An 8,328-nucleotide genomic window follows, 5' to 3' on the forward strand; every position below is an offset into this window, starting at 1 on the left:
ACACACCTTAGTAATTACATTACTAATGTAATGATAAAGAATAATCTTCAATCTATATTTTCATTTGCTAAATGCAAATTCAAAACACATTGTGGATGCTCCTTGATGTAATATATTTCCTATAAGTACAGAATATTTTTAGCACCATTTCACCAACAACTTGCAATATTGCTATCCCCAGGGAAGTGAAGTGGATTCCTGAGGAAACCCTTTGGGGTGGGAGGGAGACCTACTTTGTACTTCTAAGTTTTGAAGCATGAAAACAGAAGATTTTTAAATTTTTATGTAACTCACACCAACCATAAACTGACAAAATGTGAGAGTGTTCAGGAGCTCAAACTTTCCCAGGAAGATGAGGCCTATACTTGATGCAGATTAAACAGGGGTGATAAACCTGAGAAGACTGGATATTTTCCTCCTCCGCTGGAGGGTGAACTTCTCACATTTAAAAGTCTCATTGGTTCTTCAATTTTTCAATACTTTTATGATTGTAAATGAAACATTTTGTTAGGGTTTTTCTTATCCAGTGGACCAGATAAAGTCCCTACAAAATTACTGTTTAGTTGTGGCAGGTGTGAATTCTTCTCCGTGAGCCTGACATAGCTGCTTTAGTTTCTCAATGATAATGAGACATCCCTTCCCCAAGCTAACGAACTCTATCACTCAAAAAGGGAGGTGTGTATGATACACGGGAGGAGACAGAAAAGAACAAGGAAACCCACTGTCTATTCCTTCATTCTTGGTAAGGATTCAGTTACTTTGCTAAATGTAAAGACGGTCGGATCCCTTGGAACATGGTTAAACATCCCCGCAAATAAGGACTCACTTAGATACGTGAGGAGACAGGCAGAATATCAGATCCTAAGTATGGGTCAATATTGTGAAAATAAGAAGTTTGTCACCAGTCAAGAGTACTAACTCTGTCAATAAAGAATTAGAATATATGAGAAATGTTTTGTTACTGATAGGTTATGCATCCCAAGAGTTCTTTAGAGTTAAGAGTGTGTTTCAATCACTGGTGAGGAGGTAATATGCTATTTTTGACAACCCTTAGGCTGTAACTACTTATTAGATCCTTCTTGCATATCTCTGTCTTCCTGAGAAACCACTTGGAAGATACCACCACGTATTACAGCAGCCACTGATATTTTCCTACTAATCTATCCATAACTCTGTAATGTTTGTAATGTTTCTATGCTATTTCGTAAATGGATGTATGTTTATTATTATGTGTTTCCTACAACAACCATTGAAATAGTTAATGATTTTTCAATAGGTCACTCATGTATAGCTCTATTTATTTTCTTTAGAAGCCACTCTGAAGATACCAAAGTATAGTACAACTATTGATAATCTCCTACCTCTTTTGTCTGTAACTCACTATTATTTGTCTATTTGTTTTCCTGAGAAACTATCTTGTAGATAACAATATGTAAAACAATAACCATTGATAATTTCCTACCACTTTATCTAATTTGCTAAGCCCCCCTATTATTATGTTATCCTTCTTTTACTCTTTAAAATAAAAAAAAAAGAATGTGTTTCAAGACTGATTTTTCTTTCACGTGACTAAAATTTTCACAACAGTAAAGCTTGTGTGCTGAACCATCTGTCTCCACCAGATGGTGCTATCGCTTCTCCCAAGTCCATCACTCGTACTTCCTGCTGGAACTAGAAATACAAACTACTGTGTTCTGGTTGAAAACCAAAACTACACAAGATCTGTGAGGCTATCAAGGAAACACACTGTGCAAAACAACCCTGGCAGAGGCCGATCTGGGTCTAGAGACCAAAGACAGTTGCAGGTAATAATACTTCCCATAGCCCCCATACATACTCCGGCCCAGCCTTCAGGGCCCTTTACCTGTCGGGGGTCCATGAGGCAGAGGTGGAACCTGGGTAGTGAAGAGTAGCTGTGGTCCTCACGGAAATGGACACCGGGAAACGCAACCCCCACACCACCCAATTTCCACCCAGCCCAAATGTCACTCTTCTAACAGAGCCTGTCCTTATCGCCTTGGCCCACGTCAACCATACTTTCACTGGAATTTCTGTAGCTTTATGATTTTTACCCCTCTTTGGGCTTCTCAGAGGTTGCTTTAGAATACTATTTTACAATTTTCACCTAAGTGTTCCAAATTCTTTTAAGGCAGGGACGATGTTATAATTATCCTTGTGTAACCCGTATCGACAAAAGCATCTGACCATTAATGTATGCATAGTAAGGAGATCAAGAACATAGACAGTCTGAAGCAGGTGCTCAGTAATTTAAGTAGCCTGAGTGATAGAGAGGATGCTGGCCCTGTTTGGCCACCATATAGATATAGGAAAATGACCTTATATACCATAATATTTCGAGCTTTGTCTCTAAAAAGATGGGATAGGATTGTCCTAACGCTGTGGTTTTTACAACTGTTTTTGCGCTTTAATGTGTTGCTTTTATGCGGTGAAAATTTTCAGTATGTCCCCCCTTGAGGGAGCCTTTAAGGCAGGAACACTTGAACAAAGGAAACAGAAGGATGTTTCTGCTGAGGTGAACGGCATCTTCCTCTCCACTCCTCTTCACTGTCATCTCCATTGTTCTCTCTTCCCTTTTGTGCTTCTTTGCCTTGACCGTAAGCGCCGTGACACCTCTGACCTCTGCAATGTCTGCTCTATGCTCGCAGAAGTGCGGGGCGAGCACTGGCTCCATGGGCCAAATGACAGCAGGGTGCTCGCCCATTTTCCAGAGCAGGGGAGGAGACTGCTGTGGGGCCCACAAGCAGTGACTGTATTTTGGAATAAAAGGGTACAAACAGGGACGCAAGTGAAAGAGGGACATGTATACTAAGCACAGTCTCTGGGGGAGACGTGACAGGGGAGCAGACACTTTGGACACAGCAAGGACTCCAGATTGAGGCTAAGACCAATAACTTCGTGGTAGCAAAGGGGAAAGGCATGTTGGACCAATAAAAGCAAAACTAAGGCTATTTCCACGTTCAGAGTAAACATGCTGTTCCCAGTTTGTGCCTTGTGTTACCTCCATCAGAAGAGGCACTGTCCAAGGACCTAACCTATTTCTCAGTAATATGGAGAGATTTAGGCTTAAAAGGGATAAGATATAAAAAGAAGACAGGAGGGAAAAAAAAAAAAAGAATGCATGTTTCCAGTTTCTCCCAAATAGGAAATGTGATGGTTGATTGTGTCAACTTGAGTAAGAGAAGTTCAACTAAATTGGCTCAACAATTCCACACCTTTGGGTACTGAAGACCCACCCTAGGGCAGCTCATCACCTGGATGGTATAAAGGCATAATGAGGAGAGACAGATCTGCTTCTGTTTCTTTGGAGGAGCTCCAGTCTTTTGCCTTCACCTTGGACGTCATCTTCTGGGTTCTGACGCAGACTCATCAGCTTCCAGTGCAGACCCTTCAGTCTTCCGGCATAGACACTTCTGCCTTCCATTGCAGACTCATCAGCTTCCTGATACAAACTCCTGTGGGACACTCCAGTGAGCTCCAGATCTTCGACTGAATCCTTGGGTCTCCAGTGTTCAGACACCCTCTTTTTGCTTCCTCATCCAACTCTGTGGGCAGCCGTTGTAAGCCAATCTTATAAATTTTTATATATTTGTAAATCTTATAGTATATCTGTTTCTCTAGCAAACACTAAATGACACAGGAAAATATGTGTTTTACATAGGTGTAAATGTGCACATACCTATAAGTATATATTAAACTTAAATAATATATATATACATATATGTATATGTAGAACTGATAGCAAAAGTGTTTGGCTTTAAGTCTACACCACAGGAATTTTTGCAACACTAACTCCCTCTTCTTCCTAATATAAGAGACAGCAAAAATATGTATGTATATATCAGTTGCATTTATATGTGTACATTTCTTATACAAAATGAATATATTTGATTGAAATATATATACATATATATATATAAACACACACACACACACACCCAATAAGGTAAAGTAAGGGTAGATAAAAAGAAAATAGACCAAAAAAATAATAATAGTAAGCAAAAATAAGACTTTGCAACATGTTAAATCATCTCCTAGTATCTTCAGGGGTCTAGTTCCAGGACCCCTGTGCATTCCAGAGTCTGGAGGCTAAACTCTCTTATCTGCAGTGGTGCACTATTTGCTTATCACCTATGCAATAATCCCATATACTTTAAATTACCTCCAGACTGCCTGTCACACGAACTGCAATATAAATATCATGTAAACAGTTGTTACGCTACGTTGGTTGGGAATAAGCTGAGAAAGAATTTCTGTGTATGTTTAGTATGGAGGCAGAGTACGAGGATAAAGAGGGATTAACACTCTTTCTTTGTTTCATTTTATTAGTACATGTTTGCAGTGCATAATGATTACATTCATTGTGGGGGGTTGGTACATGCACATAATACATCCTAGTTCTTTTTGTTTCAATAAAAGTGGTAGAAATGTCCATCCAGCGGGCTTTTAACCCTTTCCCCTTCTTTGTCTACCTTTCTTTTGTAACAGATCTTCTTGTTTCCTATTCTCTTTTATGTTGCTCTATAATTTACTTTTACTTTGTTTCTCATACAAGGTAAACCATGCAATATTTAAGCTTGTGTGTTTGATTTTATGCACAGGGTTCCTGGAACATTACAGTATCAAGGTATATCCACTTCCCTACAAACGATACAAGTGTATCCTTTATGACAGGTCCTTATCCCTTGTTCACAGATAAACCATGTTTTCTCCATCTATTCGTCTTTTGATGCCCATATAGGCTGTCTCCAAGGTTGAGAGTGAATTGTGCTGTTAAAAACATAAATAGGCATGTATCACTCTAATATGATGTCCTTAACTCTTTCAAAAAGATATCTAGAAGTGTAATAGCTGGGTCTGATAATTTTGTGAGAAATCTCCATACTGCTTTCCATGGTGGTTGTACCAGTTTACATTTCCACCAGTGTAGAAGGGTTTCTTTGTCCCTGCAACCACTCCAGCATTTATTGCTATTTGATTGCTTGGTAATAGTCATTCCTTAAATTACAATTTTCCTATTGAATTTTGTTTTCCAATTCAACAGGGAAATATGAAGGGTATAAATATCCTGCAAGCAGGCTTTACTGTTTCAGTTGCTTCTAGGACCTCTGTCAATGTGTCACTGAGATGCAATTTTCATAAACTTTTATTGTAGGAACATAAAAGCATTGTGTTTAAGGCTAGCCTTTAGTTGAGAGCCACAGTTTCCCATTCAAACATGCTTCTTATCATTAATCACCACCATTCTAGACTCCCTGGGAACTGCTACTCTCTTTTATCTCTGGGTTAATTTGGTGTTCACCTGGAGTTCTCAGAGGTTAAATGGTGACTTGTCTCCCTTTACTGAATAATCTGAATTTGTGTATTCAAAGGACTCACTTATTTCTTAAGCAAAACCAAACCTTGACAGATACTGTCTTGCTACACAGTAAGTAGCAGAACAACCTATATGAGAGTGGCATCCCCCAAATGCCATAAAGATTAGAGATAAAATAGAAAGGTAAGTGGGAAAGGGGAAGCATCAGCTACAGGGCAACGTCCATTGTTCACTCATCTGGCCCCACGATGAACACTTCTTTTGAAAAGGTTTGTCTCAGTCAGCTCTCCCATTTTTGGTACAAAATATCCCACACCCACCATTTAAAGGAGGTGCGATTTACTTCGGCTCATGGTTTCAGGGGATCCAATCCATGGTCAGCTGGCTCCAGAGCAGAAACATCTCAACAAAAGGGTGAGGTGGAGCAAAGTGGCTTAGTTCATGGAGCCCAGGAAGCAGAGCAGGAGAACACACTCGAGAGGAAGGGGTGCCAGATGTGATATAACAGCAAAGGTCAAACCTCTACGACGCCCCAGACATACCCAGAAGTTTGCCTCACTAATCCCTGGTGTGGCTCTCAATACACTCAAGTTGACAATTGAGCTTAATTGTCTGAAAGCTTTCCTTAGTGATAGTATTAGGAGGTGGGCCTTTTGGGGGATAACTGGTATAGATGAAGTCACTAGAGTACAGCCTGGGAGATGGGAACAAGGTATTTAAAAGAATAGGAAGAGATATCAGAGCTTCCTCTGTCTGCAGTATACACAGAAAAGGCAGCCATTTACAAGCCTGGAAGAGAATCCTCACCACAGACCTAATCTACTGGCCCTTGAGCCTTGGGCACAGCATTCAGAACTGTGAGAATTAAATGTCTATTGTTTAAGACACCAAGTCTGCGTTGCTTTGTTGAAGCATCCAGTTGACTAATGTAGGTGAATTCTCACAGCATCTCCAAAACTGAACAAATATAGATACGCTGCTTTTATTTTACAGATGAATAGAAAGACCAGTTCTTTAGCTAGAATCACATCACGAATAGTGCATCTAAATCTTATTCTCTCCGTAGTAAGTTCTCTCAGCTATTTATTCAGCAAGTATTGACTGGTCATCTTGTCTATACAGAATGCACACTAAATATCAAAGTCACAAAGACAGAGACTGCATAGCCCCAAACATTAATAAGCATGTAAGTTAGCAGGTGAAAGAGATCATTTTAAAAACTAGTTACAACAACCTAGCAATAGAAATTCACTAATACAAGTTCATGTTGGATATGTTACGGTGGCACAAAATGAAACACGACTACTTCATGTGGAGAAGCTGGGGCAGGTGTTTCATGTAAAGGGACAAGAATCATTACTGAAAAGAATTAGGGGTTTGGTGAATAGGCAGAGAAAGGCAGGAAGCATATTTCAGAGATTACTATCAAAATTTGTGAAGTAAAATTATAGCCGGCATATTCGTGGTTTAACAAGCAATTGGAAAGGCCCAGGGTATAGAGTCAAGGATAGAAAAGACAGAGGGGATACTGCCAATGAAGGCAAGAGACATATTGAGAAAGACTAGCATCGCACTTGGAGAAATTTTCATTAGACAGATAGGTTACAGTTTATTTCCTCACTTTCTATGTTTTCTTCACTTTTGTCTAAAGTTATCAAGAGTCCCTACACCTATGTCCAAATTTGCTCCAGTCCTAAGGGTAGTTAGGTCTTGGTATTCCGATTCTTTTGTTCCCCTTTGAAGGACTAAAGGTTGGCTAATCACCACTTCATAGGTCTAAGAATTTGCTTCATTACTGGGTAAAAGAAAAGACCAAGAAGACAACCAATCCTATAGGTACTTCAGTCCTACAGGTACTTCAGGGAGACGATTATACGATAGGTATCACCAAGTCCAGTCTGGCAGTGAGGCTTTACAAAAATTAAGTGCAAATGATCCAAAAGTGTGGGCTTAGAGGAATCCATAATAAATAACAAAAAAACTATGTTGAAAACAATTTCTCTTGCCTCGGAGGAGGTGGAAGCTAAGCCTAAGTGAGCCACCTTGGGGGATTAATTGCTCACAGTCAGGAAGATCACCATGCCAAAGAACAGAGCACCTCCCCAACTTGGTCCTTGTGGTGCAACAATTCCTGCAATTGCTGTAGATGTGGTCAGGAAGATCACAAATATCAAAGGAGACCATTCTGTTCGATGCAGCCTACTCTTTACTTATTCATTCAAAAAATATTCCTTGATCACTTACTAGGTCATGTTTAAAACACTGAGAATATATACAGGAAAAAAATGGAGCCACGGCTCCTGAGAAGCATATTTAGCATGATGCAGAAATTACAAACAAAATCCCTTACTCTAGACTAGCAGAACTCAATGGAAAAATGTAAGTGAAAAAATAAGATTTAATTCACAGCAGCATAAAATCTATAAAGCAGGTATAAATACCTTTAATGAAAAACACATAGAAAAAATGTAATCTACTAAAGGACATATAAAATGAGAAGAGTGATGGGAGAGGCTTTCTATACTCTTTAGATGAATAATTTATTATCAGAAAATAGTAGTTCCCTCCCAAAGTAACCTCCACCAAGATTACAGTTGGGGTTTTTGACAATCTCTGAAAATCTACTTCCTAATACAAATGGAATAATAAAGGACCACACATAACAAAGTCAATATGGAAAAAGAAGAGTAAAGTGGATCCAGGAGTGGAACAGTCCCAAAATAATATATAGAGAGATGTAATTCAAAACCACTGCCATCAAAGCAGATTGGAGCAAAAGCATTCGAATGGGTAGGTGAAATTAAAGAGAGTATGAAATTCTACTTGTGAGAAGTTAATTCATGATGAATTCAATAGCATAAAACATGAAAATCGGTGAAAAGACCTGGCTCACAGGATAGAGGAAAAGAAAACTGGGTATCTACCTAATACCATGTAAAAGTGGAAACAGAGTAAAGACAAAACGAATGCAAACTCGCACAGGTCCTTAAAGT

This window comes from Chinchilla lanigera, unplaced genomic scaffold (genome assembly GCF_000276665.1).
Source record: "Chinchilla lanigera isolate Chin_1 unplaced genomic scaffold, ChiLan1.0 scaffold00090, whole genome shotgun sequence".
In the NCBI taxonomy this organism is placed as follows: Eukaryota; Metazoa; Chordata; class Mammalia; order Rodentia; family Chinchillidae; genus Chinchilla; species Chinchilla lanigera.